The 18,809-nt window shown below is 46.2% G+C and overlaps 1 protein-coding gene and 1 long non-coding RNA gene across 5 annotated transcripts in view; both read left to right on the top strand.

The window, feature by feature from the left end:
- Positions 1-18,809, top strand: part of LOC140426151 (dihydropyrimidine dehydrogenase [NADP(+)]-like) — a 1,098,238-nt gene that overhangs the window by 116,026 nt on the left and 963,403 nt on the right. The window lies entirely within an intron of this gene.
- LOC140426152 (uncharacterized) lies at positions 14,216-18,256 on the top strand. Its single transcript, XR_011948138.1, has 3 exons — positions 14,216-14,362; positions 17,326-17,373; positions 17,502-18,256. It is a non-coding gene; the product is annotated as an uncharacterized lncRNA (long non-coding RNA).

The raw sequence follows: 18,809 nt of genomic DNA, 5'->3' as shown, positions 1-18,809 counted from the left end.
CTCCAGAGAATACTCGTAGGCAGCGAGCAACAAAGCCCAACGCTGGATCCGTGCGGAAGCAATGGGCGGTATTGGCTTAGCCTCTCGGAAAAGTCCCAGCAGAGGCTTATGATCAGTCACAATAGTGAAGTGGCGGCCATACACATACTGGTGGAAGTGTTTCACCGCAAAGACCACCACCAGGCCCTCCTTCTCGATCTGCGCGTACTTCTTTTCCGCTGCAGTCAAATGTGCGGGAGGCGAAAGCTGTCGGTCGCTCGGCCCCGTTCTCCATCTTGTGGGACAGGACGGCCCCAATACCATACGGGGATGCACCGCACGTGATGAGCAAAGGTTTTCCAGGATCATAGTGGGATGATAGTGCCCTCCATGACGCGTTAAAAATAGCGCAGGCAGAGGATACCCCAAAAGGCAACCGTGTATATTCATACAGGCCCCGGTGTGTATTAATAGTTACATATGGCCGGGAGGCAGGGTCCAGCTCCAACTGTATGTAGGCGTGACTCATTTCAAATTTCGTGAACGAGAGTCCGCCTGCAAGAGATCCTCCATGGGAGGCATTGGATATCGGTCGAGCCGGGAAGCAGTATTCACTGTAAGTTTATAGTCGCCGCACAAGCGAACTGTGGCATCTGGCTTCATTACAGGTACAATTGGTGCTGCCCAGTCAGCGAAACGGTCGGGCCAGATAATACCCAAGGTCTCCAAATGGAATAAAAGAATAAAAGTGTCCACAGTATAAAAGTGATCCCCTACAGTGCAGACTTTGTTTGCACTGAGTGCTGAATTTGGTGCATTTGAGTGCGATAGTGAGAGTTTGGTGACCGAGGGAGTATAAGGCTTCATTTTTATCTAAAGTTTAGTCTTTCTTTTATTTAGTTAATTAACTTAAAAGTTGCTGTTTGGTTTAGAAGAAGGTGAATTTTCAATAAGCTTTAAACAGGCTTCTACTTGTAGGCACTTGCAGCTGGAGCTTGTTAATTAGTTAATTGGATTAGGCCAGTTTTCAGAGGCTAGATTCACAGTATAAAAGTGATTCCCTACAGTGCAGACTTTGTTTGCACTGAGTGCTGAATTTGGTGCATTTGAGTGCGATAGTGAGAGTTTGGTGACCGAGGGAGTTAAGTGAGGAGGGAGTAAGGTGCTCCTTTCATTTTGTTTCCGACATTTCCGCAAAGAGTGCGAAGAGAGCCAGGAGTTTACAGAAAGTGTAGCTGACTGGGAGCAGGGTCGGAGGGCGGAGATCTAGTTAGTCCACAGGGCAGCTATATTCTGTCAGGTAAGAGGGGATGGAGGCTAGGCCAGTTACATGCTCCTCCTGTAGGATGTGGGTGGTGAGGGATACCACCGGTGTCCCCACTGACTATACCTGCGGGAAGTGCACCCAACTTCAGCTCCTCAAAGACCGTGTTAGGGAACTGGAGCTGAAGCTGGATGAACTTCGGATCATCCGGGAGGCAGAGGGGGTGATTGAGAAGAGTTACAAGGAGGTAACCACACCCAAGGTACAGGACAAGAATAGCTGGGTTACAGTCAGGGGGAAAAAAACAAACAGGCAGAAAGTGCAGGGATCCCTCGTGGCCGTTCCCCTTCAAAACAAGTATACCGTTTTGGATGCTGTTGGGGGGGATGACCTACCGGGGGAAGGCCCTAGCGGCCAGGTCTCTGGCACTGAGTCTGGCTCTGGGGCTCAGAAGGGAAGGGGGGAGAATAGAAAAGCAATAGTTGTAGGAGATTCAATGGTTAGGGGAATAGATAGGAGATTCTGTGGTCGCGAGCGAGACTCCCGGAAGGTATGTTGCCTCCCGGGTGCCAGGGCCAGGGATGTCTCGGATCGTGTCTTCAGGATCCTTAAGGGGGAGGGGGAGCAGCCAGAAGTCGTGGTGCACATTGGTACCAACGACATAGGTAGGAAAAGGGGTGTGGAGGTAATAAACAAGTTTAGGGAGTTAGGCTGGAAGTTAAAAGCCAGGACAGACAGAGTTGTCATCTCTGGTTTGTTGCCGGTGCCACGTGATAGCGAGGCTAGGAATAGGGAGAGAGTGCAGTTGAACACGTGGCTGCAGGAATGGTGCAGGAGGGAGGGGTTCAGGTATTTGGATAATTGGAGCGCATTCTGGGGAAGGTGGGACCTGTACAAGCAGGACGGGTTGCATCTGAACCAGAGGGGCACCAATATCCTGGGAGGGAGGTTTTCTAGTACTCTTCGGGAGGGTTTAAACTAATTTGGCAGGGGAATGGGAACCGGATTTGTAGTCCAGCAACTGAGGTAGCCGATATTCAGGACGCCAAAGCGTGTAATGAGGCAGTGGGGAAGGGAACACTGACAAAAGAGAGTACTTGCAGGCACGGAGATGGGTTGAAGTGTGTATACTTCAACGCAAGAAGCATCAGGAATAAGGTGGGTGAACTTAAGGCATGGATCGGTACTTGGGACTATGATGTGGTGGCCATCACGGAAACTTGGATAGAAGAGGGGCAGAAATGGTTGTTGGAGGTCCCTGGTTATAGATGTTTCAATAAGATTAGGGAGGGTGGTAAAAGAGGTGGGGGGTGGCATTATTAATTAGAGACAGTATAACAGCTGCAGAAAGGCAGTTCGAGGAGTATCAGCCTACTGAGGTAGTATGGGTTGAAGTCAGAAATAGGAAAGGAGCAGTCACCTTGTTAGGAGTTTTCTATAGGCCCCCCAATAGTAGCAGAGATGTGGAGGAACAGATTGGGAAACAGATTTTGGAAAGGTGCAGAAGTCATAGGGTAGTAGTCATGGGCGACTTTAACTTCCCAAATATTGAGTGGAAACTCTTTAGATCAAATAGTTTGGATGGGGTGGTGTTTGTGCAGTGTGTCCAGGAAGCTTTTCTAACACAGTATGTAGATTGTCCGACCAGAGGAGGGGCAATATTGGATTTAGTACTGGGTAATGAGCCAGGGCAAGTGATAGATTTGTTAGTGGGGGAGCATTTTGGAGATAGTGACCGCAATTCTGTGACTTTCACTTTAGTAATGGAGAGGGATAGGTACGTGCAACAGGGCAAGGTTTACAATTGGGGGAAGGGTAAATACGATGTTGTCAGACAAGAATTGAAGTGCATAAGTTGGGAACATAGGCTGGCAGGGAAGGACACAAGTGAAATGTGGAACTTGTTCAAGGAACAGGTGCTACGTGTCCTTGATATGTATGTCCCTGTCAGGCAGGGAATAGATGGTCGAGTGAGGGAACCATGGTTGACAAGAGAGGTTGAATGTCTTGTTAAGAGGAAAAAGGTGACTTATGTAAGGCTGAGGAAACAAGGTTCAGACAGGGCATTGGAGGGATACAAGATAGCCAGGAGGGAACTGAAGAAAGGGATTAGGAGAGCTAAGAGAGGGCATGAACAATCTTTGGCGGGTAGGATCAAGGAAAACCCCAAGGCCTTTTACACATATGTGAGAAATATGAGAATGACTAGAGCGAGGGTAGGTCCGATCAAGGACAGTAGCGGGAGATTGTGTATTGAGTCTGAAGAGATAGGAGAGGTCTTGAACGAGTACTTTTCTTCTGTATTTACAAATGAGAGGGGCGATATTGTTGGAGAGGACAGTGTAAAACAGATTGGTAAGCTTGAGGAAATACTTGTTAGGAAGGAAGATGTGTTGGGCATTTTGAAAAACTTGAGGATAGACAAATCCCCCGGGCCTGACGGGATATATCCAAGGATTCTATGGGAAGCAAGAGATGAAATTGCAGAGCCGTTGGCAATGATCTTTTCGTCCTCACTGTCAACAGGGGTGGTACCAGGGGATTGGAGAGTGGCGAATGTCGTGCCCCTGTTCAAAAAAGGGACTCGGGATAACCCTGGGAATTACAGGCCAGTTAGTCTTACTTTGGTGGTAGGCAAAATAATGGAAAGGGTACTGAAGGATAGGATTTCTGAGCATCTGGAAAGACACTGCTTGATTAGGGATAGTCAGCACGGACTTGTGAGGGGTAGGTCTTGCCTTACAAATCTTATTGAATTCTTTGAGGAGGTGACCAAGCATGTGGATGAAGGTAAAGCAGTGGATGTAGTGTACATGGATTTTAGTAAGGCATTTGATAAAGTTCCCCATGGTAGGCTTATGCAGAAAGTAAGGAGGCATGGGATAATGGGAAATTTGGCCAGTTGGATAACGAACTGGCTAACCGATAGAAGTCAGAGAGTGGTGGTGGATGGCAAATATTCAGCCTGGATCCCAGTTACCAGTGACGTACCGCAGGGATCAGTTCTGGGTCCTCTGCTGTTTGTGATTTTCATTAATGACTTGGATGAGGGAGTTGAAGGGTGGGTCAGTAAATTTGCAGACGATACGAAGATTGGTGGAGTTGTGGATAGTAAGGAGGGCTGTTGTCGGCTGCAAAGAGACATAGATAGGATGCAGATCTGGGCTGAGAAGTGGCAGATGGAGTTTAACCCTGAAAAGTGTGAGGTTGTCCATTTTGGAAGGACAAATATGAATGCGGAATACAGGGTTAACGGTAGAGTTCTTGGCAATGTGGAGGAGCAGAGAGATCTTGGGGTCTATGTTCATACATCTTTGAAAGTTGCCACTCAAGTGGATAGAGCTGTGAAGAAGGCCTATGGTGTGCTCGCATTCATTAACAGAGGGATTGAATTTAAGAGCCGTGAGGTGATGATGCAGCTGTACAAAACTTTGGTAAGGCCACATTTGGAGTACTGTGTACAGTTCTGGTCGCCTCATTTTAGGAAGGATGTGGAAGCTTTGGAAAAGGTGCAAAGAAGATTTACCAGGATGTTGCCTGGAATGGAGAGGAGGTCTTACGAGGAAAGGTTGAGGGTGCTAGGCCTTTTCTCATTAGAACGGAGAAGGATGAGGGGCGACTTGATAGAGGTTTATAAGATGATCAGGGGAATAGATAGAGTAGACAGTCAGAGACTTTTTCCCCGGGTGGAACAAACCATTACAAGGGGACATAAATTTTAGGTGAAAGGTGGAAGATATAGGAGGGATATCAGAGGTAGGTTCTTTACCCAGAGAGTAGTGGGGGCATGGAATGCACTGCCTGTGGAAGTAGTTGAGTCGGAAACATTAGGAACCTTCAAGCAGCTATTGGATAGGTACATGGATTACGGTAAAATGATATAGTGTAGATTTATTTGTTCTCACGGGCAGCACGGTAGCATTGTGGATAGCACAATTGCTTCACAGCTCCAGGGTCCCAGGTTCGATTCCGGCTTGGGTCACTGTCTGTGCGGAGTCTGCACGTCCTCCCCGTGTCTGCGTGGGTTTCCTCCGGGTGCTCCGGTTTCCTCCCACTGTCCAAAGATGTGCGGGTTAGGTGAATTGGCCAATGATAAATTGCCCTTAATGTCCAAATTGCCCTTGGTGTTGGGTGGAGGTGTTGGGTTTGGGTGGGGTGCTCTTTCCAGGGGACGGTGCAGACTCGGGGGGCCGAGTGGCCTCCTTCTGCACTGTAAATTCAATGATAATCTATGATTAATCTAGGACAAAGGTTCGGCACAACATCGTAGGCCGAAGGGCCTGTTCTGTGCTGTATTTTCTATGTTCTATGTTCTATGTAAATGAGTGAGCTCCCCTTCTACCTTCTTGAGCAAGGCGTAAGGCACCAGGCGCACCCGGAAATAGCGCGCCGTGGATCCTGGTTCAACTTGGATATGGGCTACGGCCCCTTTTATTTTCCCCAAACCAGGCTGGAATACATCTGGGCACCATCCTAGCACCTCAGTCAACCCTCCAAAACCTGTTTGGAGGATGTGCTGCCACTGCAGCCGCAAATGGCGCAATCAGTCCCGACCCAACAGGCTGGGCCCATGGCCGCGCACCACGATAAGTGGGAAACGCCCCTCCTGGCGTCCATAAACAACAGGGGTCATCGTAGTTCCTGCAATGTCCAATGGTTCCCCCGTGTAGATGGCCAACCTGGCCTGTGTGTCAGTTAATGTAAGGGTGTGTATACCCTGCTTGATGCAGTTGGATGTCCTCTGGGCGATCACGGAGACCACTGCGCTTGTGTCCCGCTCCATCTCAAGCGGGTGACCATTGACCCGTACTGTCACCTTAATGGGGACCACACGGGGAGCTACCACACACAGGCAATCATCCTCCGTCTCCACGTCCTCGAGAGTAGTCACCGCAGGTTTATCCAAATGGAAGGTACAACCCCTGAGCTGGCCCCAGTTCAGTTTCTGTCGGAACGATGGCGCCTCAGGTGCCCCCAGGCCAGGCGTGCGCGATGGGGTCGGCGCCCACAAGTCCTACACGGACATGGCTCCTCATCCATTGGTTCTGGAGAAGGCTCCCTTCGGGGAGGAACGCCCGACGGCCACTGTCGTCGATCCAGACGTCGCTTCGCTCAAGGTACCGCAGGACGGAAGGAGTTGCGCACCAAGGCATGCACTTCCATTCCATGTAGCTCCTGCACTCCCTGTTCTGCGCCCTCTCGGGACAATACTATTTACTTGGCCTGTTGAAAAGTCAATGTTGGCTCAGCTAACAACTTTCTCTGGGTGGCCGCATTGTTAATACCGCAAACCAAACAGTCGCGTAACATTTCTGACAAGGTCTCACCATAGTCACAGTATTCCGCAATACTGCGTAGCCTGGATAAGAAACTCTGCAAGGATTCCCCTGGGGTCCTCTCAGCGGTATTAAACTGGTAACGCTGGACTATCGTGGACGGGGTTGGGTTCAAATGTTGCCCCACTATGTTCACAAGTTCATCAAACGCCTTGGTGTCCGGCGCACCTGGGTACGTAAGGCTCCTAATCACCCCAAACGTATGCGGGCCGCAGGCGGTGAGCAAAATGACCACCTGTCGCTCGTTTTAGGTGATGTTGTTTGCCTGGAAATAGTAACGCATCCGTTGTGCGTACTGGTTCCAACTTTCCAGCGCAGCATCAAAGACATCCAAACGTCCATACAGAGGCATGGTGTAAAAGAAATACAACTTCCAACCTGTATCCAACAAAAATCCAGGGAGGTGGCTTCAGCAGCGTAGACAGCTATCCACTTTAACCCTCGTCGCCAGTTTTGTGAGGGCCAAGAAGAATCCAGCACGAGTTGAAGGATAGAAAAGAAATAATTTTTCTTACAATAACACATGTGTGTGTGTATATATATATATATATATATATATATATACAACAGCAGCAGCAGCAGCAACTCCCTTGCTGCTCACTCCTCTCGAGCTGGTTCCAAACTGGCCAGCTTCATTTATGTCGGGATCTGCTAATGATTTCTCTGCCCCCTCTCATTGGGAAGCTCATACTCCCAAAGGATTGCCATTAGTCCCCAGCCAGTGATAAGCAGGCAGGTTATAACAGCATGCTTGCCTTCATAAGACGGGGTATCGAGTATAAAAGCTCGCAAATCATGTTAGTTATACAGAACGTAGGTTAGGCGACATTTTGAATATTGTGTCCAATTCTGGTCACCACACTACCAGAAGGATGTGGAAGCTTTGCAGAGAGTACAGAAAAGGTTTACCAGCATGTTGCCTGGTATAGAGGGTATTGGCTATGAGGAGAGAATAAATAAAGTGGGATCGTTCTCTCTAGAAATATGGAGACTGAGGGGCGACCTGATAGAAATTTAGAAAATTTTGAGGTGTATAGATAGGGTGAACAGTTGGAGGTTTTTTTCCTAGGGTGGAATTGAAAGTTACAAGGGGGTTCAGTGGAGATGTGCGGAGGGTTTTCTTTACACAGAGGGTGGTGGTGGCCTGGAATGCACTGCCAAGTGAGGTGGTTCAGGCGACCTTTAAGACTTATCTGGATAGACACATGAACAGACGAGGTATAGAAGGGTGCAGGCGTTTGGTCTAGAGAGGACACGTGAACGGCACAGGCTTGGAGGGCCGAAAGGCATGATCTGTGCTGAATGTTCTTCATTCTTTGTTATCAACAGCATTGCCCTTATCAAACTTCTCGTTTACCTCCTCAGAAAAACTCTCAAGAAATCAGTTAAACATGGTTTTCCCCTAATGAATCTATGCTGGCTATCCTCAAATTATCCTGCATTTGCCAAAGTGACTGTTGATTTTTTCCCCCCGAACGATAGTTTCCATAAGTTTCCCGACCACTGAATTCAAACAGACTGGCCTGTGGTTGTCGGTTATATCCTTGCACCCCTTTTGAACAAGGGTGTAGCAGTCATAATCCTCCAGTCCTCAGGCACCACCCCTGTGTCTAAGCAAGACTGGGAGATTATCACTAGTGCCTCTGCAATTTCCACCCTCATTTAGGTTATGCCCACAGCTGTGACAAACATGGAAGATGTTCCATGGTATAGGTGCTTGTTTTTTATGTAGTGGATTTTTAGATTGACAACACAGTTTAAAAAAAACCCGAGTGCTTCCCTCAAACTGCCTGCTGCAGGATTACTTTGTACGTCCCGCAAAGCCAAAAGAATATATTGGGAAGCAGCCAATCGAGCCAAGTCTGTTGAGTGTTTTCACAGATGCTTATGTCTATTAGTAATCGTTGAACCTACTCAAATGTTAGAGACAATTAACATGTATCACAAGGCTTTGACGCAACAATACAATTTAATTGGGGTAGCCCGGTTTTGACAGCCCTTGCATGGGAGCATGTATCTCAAAAGGTACAGGATCTGTATGGATATAAAGAGTGGACACTGAATATAGCAGGCAGTTGATGTAGTTGTAACATATGATGAAAAAAAACATGGCCTTGTGGATAGGACTCCTACTTAATTCTGCAAAGTACTGCAAACAAGGTATATTGTGTAGCTCCTCTCCTTCCAAGTCTATTTATTTGCGGTTTGACGTTACTTGTGAAATCTTTCATTCATGGGAATTCGACTGACTGGTTTGTCGTGAGCAGTTTCAAAGGTGCTGTGTTATTTGTACACAGCAGATTTAAAGCCGTGTTCATGAATGGGTTCAGTAACTTGACTGCTGCTGTTTATTTCTCTGACTGATCATCTGTTCATCAACCCGTTTGGTAGTTCCTCTTATGAAAGTGTCTGTCCTCCCTGAGACTCGTGGCCTTTTCGAAGTGACGGGGATGCATTGCGCAAACCCGACACTTAATCCAAGCAGAAATATTTTGTTTGTCCAGCTCCGACTAACCCTTCTGCAAACGGCCGCAGTTTCTTTCAGAAGGCGAAGCAAAATACCGCAGATGCTGCAGAACTTGGAAATAAAAGCAGAACATTCTGGAAATACTCAGCAGGCCTTGGCAGCATCTGCGGAGAGGGAAAGAGGGTTAATTGTTTCAAGCGAAATCTTAGCGTCTTCGACAAGTGAACGCATGGCTGCCTTTTGTGGGTTGAAAGAGTTTGGGGATGCAGAAGGGATCAGAGTTGGAGGAATGCTGTTTTTTTTGGAGGGTTGCAAGGCTGGAGGAGGCCAGAGGGGAAGAGAGATGTGAGGCGATAGAGGGTTGGAGCACAAAGATGAGAACTTTACCCATTAAGTGTTGGCTGACTGGGAGCATGCATAGGTCAGTAAATACAAGGGTGATGGATGAATGCAACTTGGTGTGGGTTAAAGTCCACACAGTGAAGGTTTGGATGTGTTGAGATGTTTTGGAGGTTTGAATGTGGGCAGCCAGCCAGAAGCCTATTGGATTAGTGAATGAAAAATGAAAATTGCTTGTCACGAGTAGGCTTCAAATGAAGTTACTGCGAAAAGCCCCTAGTCGCCACATTCCGGCGCCTGTTCGGGGAGGCTGGTACGGGAATTGAACCGTGCTGCTGGCCTGCCTTGGTCTGCTTTCAAAGCCAGCTATTTAGCCCAGTGTGCTAAACCAGCCCCTGTTGAGTCACAGATGAGGACTTCAGTATGAGTTGGGGAAAAGACAAGCCCATCTCAACATGACATGGAAGTTATGCAACAGATGTATTGGGTTAACTGGTTGCTGAATTGCACAGGCACTAGGAATGTATTTTTAAAAATAGATTTAGAGTACCCAACTAATTTTTCCAATTAAGGGGCAATTTAGCGAGGCCAATCCACCTACCCTGTACATCTTTGGGTTGTGGGCAAACACGGGAAGAATGTGCAAACTCCACACGGACAGTGATCCAGAGCCAGGATCAAACCTGCGACCTCGGCGCCGTGAGGCAGCTGTGCTAACCACTGCGCCACCGTGCTGCCAGGAATGTATTGATACGTTAAAACTTGCTCTTTCAATGAAAAGGTGCTTTGCAGTACTGCCAATACATTGGTAAGTGGAATGTTCTTGATGGATGGCCTGATTTATATTACAAGACCACCTGTAGCTAAAGCCACAAACGATTTATTAACATTAACTATGGGCTAGGGCGGCATGTTGATGCAATGGTTAGCATTACTGCCTCACGGCGCTGAGGACCCCGGTTCGATCCCGGTCCCGGGTTACTGTCCATGTGGAGTTTGCACATTCCCCCCATGTCTGCGTGGGTCGCACCCCCATAACCCAAAGATGTGCAGGTAGGTGGATTGGCTACGCTAAATTGCCCCTTAATTGAAAAAAAAAAGAATTGGGCACTTTAAAAATTAAAAAACACATTAACTGTGGATCAACTATACACAAAACAACAGAGGAACATGCACAAGCAACCTCTTGCTTCCTGCTCTCCAGTCAGTCTCCAGTCACCCGACTCTAACATTCACTTATATACCAATGAGACCCCTAGTGGTCAGTTGTTGAATTACAACACAACCATGATATCACTATGATGTGGAGATGCCGGCGTTGGACTGGGGTGAGCACAGTATGAAGTCTTACAACACCAGGTTAAAGTCCAACAGGTTTGTTTCGATGTCACTAGCTTTCGGAGCGCTGCTCCTTCCTCGGGTGAAGGAAGGAGCAGCGCTCCGAAAGCTAGTGACATCGAAACAAACCTGTTGGACTTTAACCTGGTGTTGTAAGACTTCATACTATGATATCACTACAGTGAGCAGCACTGGAAGTTCCTATCTATGGCAAAGGTACTTTAGCTTTAAGTTTACCAACAAATAAACTTGCTGCTGAATAGAGTTCCAGAATTGCTCAAAGAGATACAAGCATCAGCCAAACTGCAACTTCAGTTTTACACTCCAGTTCCTGCCAGCCACAGGCGCTCTGAAAACTGGTTAAATATCTGTCTGCACTTCAACCGTCCCACAGTGCGTGGGAGTATTGCGAAGCAGCAGCACATGTTTGTGGACGACCTTTGCAGAGTTCAGAAAATTTTAAATCTCACTGATTTTCATCGAGGAATGAATACTGCCTCTGAAATGCCTGTTTCTTATGTACATGGAAGGGGTGGGAGAATGGGGGCAGCGATATTGTCATGGATGCATGTTGTATGAGCGCTTCTAGAGCTTGACCAGCCATGTTTTTTTTCCCACAATATTAATTTAAATATTGGTTTTCCTGATAACATAATGCTTTGGACACCTTAAGACTAAATTTGGCAAATGCGATTGAGCATAACCAGAATATATAATAGAATTGTGGGTATTATGCAAATGAATGGGCGGAAAATTTGGCAATGCGCTGGCTTTACATAAACTCTTCTGGAAGTACAGTATCTTGCAGAATTTATTCTTATGTACTTTAAAAAAAAAAATACACCAAGGGCAACTTCATTTCTGAGACATGAATTATGGTGCTTTGTGTATAACTGCTGTATAATGTCATCCTTAACTGTCAGAGTTACCCCACTACCTTTGCCTTGTTTCCTGTACTTCCAAAATGTCAAATACCTTTTGAATATTAAGGTCCTAGTAATGGCACAGCTCCCAATTTCTCCAATACTGCAGTTAGTGTCCTGTGAAATCATAACTTATTTCTTCCACACTAATCTTCATCAATTACTTAGAGATATGACAGTTTATCCATCTTTGGCTGTCTATCATCTCCAATTAACAATAGTTGCGGTTTCTCATATGGCTACCAAGGCAGGAAGCTCATGTTAGGAAGTTTCCCAAATTGATGGACCGGCCTTGTTAAAAATGTACCGTGAAATGTGTGATTTTCCCCCTGGGTAGTGGGTGCAGGATGAAGCCTGACCCGCTAATGTTAAAACAACATGGGGCGGGTGAGAGACGAGGCGGGCTGGTTAGGAGGATGGCCTTGGTTTTCTGGGACTCAGTCCCAGATGTTTGAAACGATCCTGGACCCTCTGGTCTTCACTCCTCACATCGGCTCACTCACCATTTCCACTCTTACCTCTCTGCCAATTAAATGTCAATCCATGCTGCCCATAAATGACCCAAGGCCCCTCATACCCCCATGCCAACTCAAGGCTAACACACCCAGTATGCACCATGGGCAAACCTAAGGAGCAATGGGAATCCATAGAATCCTTACAGTGCAGAAGGAGGCTATTTGGCCCACAGAGTTGGCATCGACCATCCGACAGAGCACCTTACCTGGGCCCACTCCCCAGCCCTATCCCCATAATTCCATAACATCAGCTAATCTGCACATCTTTGCACACTAAGTGGCAATTTATCATGGCCAATCCACCTAACCTGCACATCTTTGGACTGTGGGAGGAAACTGGAGCACCCGGTGGAAACCTGCGCAGACACAGGATGAATGTATAAACTCCACCCAGACCAGAATCAAATCTGTCGTGTTGGGTGTTCTGGTTCACAAACAAGCCAACAATGTGAGAAGTGGTGTAACGCTATTTTATGAACTGTTCAACTATGCTAACATACTGTAAACGTGGGTATAAGCAATACCAACTTAACTGTGGACCCTCTCCTATCACCAACTATGGTGAGGCACTCAGCACATGGTGAATGTCTGTGATGCAGGCTGTGAGCTCGGTGCTCTGAGCTGGCTGCTGCTAGAATGAGCGGGAACTCTCCTGTCCCCTGTCTTTATAGAGCTTGTGCTCTCACTGGTGATTGGCTGTGGTGTTATGTATGCAGGTTGGTCCTACTGCATGTCCATCAGTGTGTGTATGTGATTGCACCATAATGTACTCATGTATATTATGACATCCCCATTTTTTACAAAGAACATGTGCCTATGTGAGAATAAATAACGTGTAATGAGTGTATCTGACCATGTGTGTGCAGTATTTACGTAAGTATGTACATGAGGCTAGCCTATATACACGGGAAGGTGCCTGGTGCAGAGAAAAGAAAAACAAGGTGTTACACCAACAACAAAACTAATAACGAATGCTATAAACAGACTAGTGAAATGCTGAAAGAACAAAGCATTGAGTCCAACATTGTAAGGCTCATAAATCAAGTCTCTGAGGTGGGCGACGAATTCGGGTTGACCGTCAGGGTGTCACACCACCCGTCGTCCGGATCAATGCTGTGCACCAACAGCGGCTGGTGCTTTCGATTTGGGGACAGCCTGTTCTTGGTTATGACAGCGACTCGAAAAGGCTCCCTGTCCTCGGTGTCACTGGTCTGCATGAAGTCAGGATCGGACTCGGTGAAGGTGGGTTGGATTGCCCGAACTGTCCTGCGAGGCTGGTTAAATCGTTGCGAGTTGGCAGGCTGGGCTGCTCGACAGCAGGCAGCATAGTGGCCAAGCCTGCCACAGCGTAGGGACTGGTCGCGATTTTGCAGGGCATTGCCGCTTTAAGTGGGCGGAGCCACAGTTGCCGCACATCGTGACGTCAGTGCGTTCGCGGTACGGTCTTGCGTGGTGCGGTCCTGCGCATCGCGTTCCTCCACGTCACCGTCCCCTCGTTTGGCGTGTACAAGCGCGGGAGGCCTCGTTAAACGAGCAAAATGGCCGCCCTCCTCCAGACTGCGGCCCGGGAGGTGTTCGATCGTTTGGACCCGTTCCGCCTCATGGGGCCCTTGCCGCGCCGTTTCAGCTGCCTGTATGTAGGAGTACCGGCTGGTGGCATTCTCATGCAGGACACAGGTCTTGATGGCAGTCGCTAGGGTTAGTTGCTTAACTTTAAGGAGCTGCTGACGCAGGGTGTCCGACATGACCCCAAAAACAATCTGGTCGCCTATCATGGAGTCGGAGGTGGGCCCGTAGCCGCAGGATTGTGCGAGGATGCGGAGGTGTGTTAAATAGGATTGGAAAGGCTCGTCCTTACCCTACAAGCACTGCTGGAACAGGTATCTTTCGAAGCTTTTGTTGACTTCAACACTGAAGTGTGTGTCGAATTTGAGGAGCACCGTCTTGTACTTGGTCTTGTCCTCGTCGTCCACGAATGTCAGGGAGTTAAAGATGTGGATGGCATGTTGCCCAGCCATGGAGAGAAGAAGGGCTATCTTCCTGGTGTCCGATGCATTCTCCCTGTCCGTGGCCTCGAGCAAGAGCTGGAAGCGCTGTTTAAATATCTTCCAATTTACCCCGAGATTGCCAGCAATGCGGAGCGTAGGCGGCGGGTTGATGTTCTCCATGCTGTAGGATGCCGGAATGCTGAGCAGTTGCAGGTAGGTCTCACAATTGCTAGTTGCGACCACTCCTTGTACCATGTTGTGTTGGGTGGTCTGGTTCACAAACAAGCCAACAATGCTGGAAGTGGTGTAACGCTATTTTATTAACTGTTCAACTATGCTAACATACTGTAAACGTGGGTATAAGCAATACCAGCTTAACTGTGGACCCTTTCCTATCACTAGCTATGGTGAGGCACTCAGCACTTGGTGAATGTCTGTGATGCAGGCTGTGAGCTCTGTGCTCTGAGCTGGCTGCTGCTAGAATGAGCGGGAACTCTCGTGTCCCCTGTCTTTATAGTGCTTGTGCTCTCACTGGTGATTGGCTGCGGTGTTATGTATGCTGGTTGGTCCTACTGCATGTCCATCAGTGTGTGTATGTGATTGCACCATAATGTACTGATAAATATTATGACAGAATCCGGGTCCCTTTTGCTGTGAGGCATCAGTGCTAATCACTGTGCCAATGTGACACCTATAATATGCCACCTGTGAAGATGAAGAAAAAACTTATATAAATCTAATACAGGCCTCAGTATACAGACTTGATAGTGGAAAAACTTATCATTTATGAAAGTATCAAAACATTTTAATCTCCCAGAGTGCCTAATCTCATATCAAAACAAATAAGCTTCTATTCACATGCCAAATCTCTAAATAGCTTCTTTAAGCTGTCTTTCATCAGTGAACTCCGAGCCCCCTGCTGAAATTCTGCATTTTTATTAGCTTAGACAGTGAATATTAGACAATTTGATTAAGAGGGGCATCAGAATTGAGACTGCGTTTTAGCAGAATCATTGAATTGCAATCAGAAAAAAACCCACTTTTTATTTCCAAGACCTTTAGTGCTCTACTGTTGAGAAACTTGAGATGGAACCAGACCCATGCAGTTCTTTTCTATGAGTGTTCAGAGTGAGACACCTGCGTTTTAATGTTTGACTCTTGTCTAAGAATGTTAAAGCTCTTTAGATTTGAGGAATGTTTTTGAAAATGTTCCTGTTTTCTCGGCTGTCGCAAGTATTTTTAAGGTTTAGAATTATCTTGAGGGCAAGTAGCAATTTGTCAGACTACTGAAAAGAGTTCCACAGGAGTTCCCAAGGGGAGCCGTATTGGACTCGAAACGTTAACCCTCTTCCTCTTTCCACAGATGCTGCCAGACTTGCTGAGTTTTGCCGGCATTTTCCGATCTCCAGCGTCCGCAGACTTTAGACTTTCACTTCAAGGAGCTGTTGTTCCTATTATAACCAAACTTCAGTCCAGGCGTCAATTTAAAGAAAATTTCAACCCTGGAAATAAAGAAATTACATCCATAGCGTGGATTATAACCAGTTCAAATGCTTCATGCAGGTGTCACTGTTGCTTTGTTATCGTGGCATTCTGCCAATAGCACATGACTCCTTCTGGCTCATCCCTGTATTAAATTTGAGTTTCTCTTTGAAATTTCCACCATTTGTTTTTTTGTTTTGAACTTTGTTTGCTTAAATCAGTTCCAGATTTGCTGATATTCCCTCCCAAGGATAAGCAGAATGAATTGGGCAATTGATCCTTGCGACTTTAATTTTTCTGCCCAACTAATCCTGGAACTCTGAGAAAATGAGTGGGTTTGGAATTCTGATAGTAACTTTTCTTTTATCCAAGCCGTTGATTACCTTTGCAATGTGCTTAGGAGAAGGAATGAATTAGGATTTATTGGAACTTTTACACCAATTGGTACATTACTTCTTTGGACCATACATTAGAATACAGATGCATTTTTTCCTACATAGGTCAAACAATCGGGTGGCAGGGTCCATTTGTGAAACAATAGGTTTTTATGACCCTCTGGCAAGTTTCCTGGTTACCTTTTTCTTTTGGTATCTGTCCCACCATTGATCAGAATTATTAAATTTGAAATTTTGGATGGGCTGAATGGCCTATGTCTGCTCCTGCATCTTATAGTCTAGCATCAAAGCTACGAACTGCTCATTAGGAGTTAGAACACACAGTTTTTGTGAAAATTAGTCTTTGTATGAGGCTAACCTTTGCATGTTATAGTAATTTTGATTGAGCTATTTTGACTGAGAATGCCGCAAATTTTGAGCTTCATCCTGTTTTTTGAAATTTCTTAAGAGTAGAAATTTTATAACAATCTTTATTATTGTCACAAGTAGGCTTACATTAATACTGCAATGAAGGTACTGTGAAAATCCCCTAGTCGCCACACTCTGGCACCTGTTCGGGTGCACGGAGGGAGAATTCAGAATGTCCAATTCACCTGACAAGCACGTCTTTCTGGACTTGTGGGAAGAATCCGGAGCACTCGGAGGAAACCCACGCAGACACGGGGAGAACGTGCGGACTCCGCACAGACAGTGCTGTGAAGCAACAGTGCTAACCACTGTTCTCCCCAAAGTGAGGTACAAAACATGACATGGCTGGATGAGCAGAAATGGGGGAGTGTTAATGTTAGCTCTTTCTGGCATTTAAAAAAAAAATCTCCCCATTCACCCTAACACCCTAATTCCTTTTTAGCGGTGGAAGACCCAGGGACAGGTTACAATTGTTTATTCACGATACAAGCATGGAGAGCCCCCGCCCCCCCACCCCCAGAGAAACCTCTGAAACAGCAGTCTGCTCTAATGCAGCACACAGCTCCAATACAGATCTCACATGGAGATCATTCTAATACAGCTCTCTCCTCTACGTTGCAGATGCACACTGTCTTATCAGTACACAGAATATTGTTTCATTTCCAATCTTAATTAGTAAACCTTTCACCCAAAAGCAGGACTGTTACCACCTCCTAGCCAAAGATATCCAGAACGAGTAAGCAACCTTGCTGGCGAGTTCTGCAGCTCTCACATCCTTGGAGTGTGTAAAGATCACTGGGTATAAGCATTTAACTAGCATGTTATTCTTACTCTATGCCGGGGTGTTAGCTCGATCCCCTCTGTCCTAAATCTCTTCATTCACCTTAACAGTTAAGAACCAGAACTTGCAATCGAACCTACTGCATCATCTGAGAAAAAGTGAGTGCGTGAACTAAGTCATGGCAGTTTGAAACCAGCCATTACCTATTGGCATCACATCGTGTGTTTGTTTATTTTCCAAATTTTCTGCAAATAGTGAATTCCTTCCCATATTTATGTGCTTGTAGGGAGATGCTGAGAAGGCACGTTTCTTGCCATATTGGGAAGACATGAAGTATATAATGGCCAAGTGTGGCCAACTGAAACTCACCCAGACATGTGGAGTTGTCTTTGAGTGACTGGTGTTTAAATAGATTCTTTGTAAAACCAGGTTGATTGTCACGGCGAAGAGTGACACATGGCAGTTGTGTGGAAAGGGGAAGAAGAAACAGAAAATAGACTTTGTCGTCTGGAGAGAAACTAGAAGTCATTTACAATCTTTGACAGGAGGCTCAGAGACCTACAATTTTGCGTCAAATTTACAGCATCGAAACAGGCCGTTTGGCCCACCTGGTCTATACTTGATACTTCTATGCTCCACATGAACTTTCTCCCACCCTTCTTCATTTCACAGTTTCGGCATAACTTGATGATTTCTCCCTTATGTACTTATCTGGATTCCACTTATGCAATTTTCTGTAACCAAACTATGTGGTAGCCAGGTCCTTGTAATGCTAGAAGTTACAATTTTTATAACAGTTTACATTACAATTGAAATAGCATTAGAAGAACTTGTGGTTGGCAGCATGTAACATTATTAATTTTAATTAGATTGCACTTCCATTTTCTCAAGAACTATTTTGACATTTTATTATTTTTCATATCCCGGTCCTCCCTGGACAGTACCTTTCATTTCCATTAAAGCTACAAGTGTAGGTCTATTTTCTGTTGTATGGAAGTAGCTGTGTATATTTTTAATAAATGTGTTATACACTTGAATTAAAGACAATGAAAAGGCAGATTTTTTTTGCAATGTGATATAAGTAGCGTGACACTGAGGGAAAATTTGGATACAGCTCAAAAACATGGTTGGGGGGAAGCGAACAGCAAGTAAAGACTAGCAATAACATGAAACCCAGCACTAAAGGTGTTGCTGAGTGCCTCCCTACTGGCCCAAATTAATGCAAGGCTAGCACCACTTCATATAATTTACTTAAAGTTAACCTGCACAAATTTAAAGTTTGTTTGCATTTTCTAAAGGGGAAATGCACTCTGGAGGCATGAGGTGCTGAGACTGGTTGTTGAAGAAAGCATGAACAGGAAGTAGAGTGAAAATAGTGCAATAAAGTAGAGTGAAAATAGGGGGCGGGGGATGGGGGTGGGAGGGCTCTCGACAGACAATAGAAAAGCTGTGCAACCTGATAGCCATCACTGTCAATGCAAGCAGTGTAGGCCGGAGGACCTGGATGTCGTGCAGGAAGAAGTTTAATGACTTCACACGAGTAACTAAGTGAATACACTGCAAATTCACCACTCGTCTTCCATTCACCACTTCA

Source organism: Scyliorhinus torazame, chromosome 7 (assembly GCF_047496885.1).
Source record: "Scyliorhinus torazame isolate Kashiwa2021f chromosome 7, sScyTor2.1, whole genome shotgun sequence".
NCBI classification, from domain to species: Eukaryota; Metazoa; Chordata; class Chondrichthyes; order Carcharhiniformes; family Scyliorhinidae; genus Scyliorhinus; species Scyliorhinus torazame.
Note: the sequence above shows the minus strand (reverse complement) of the source record. Positions and strands in the feature narration are given on the sequence as shown.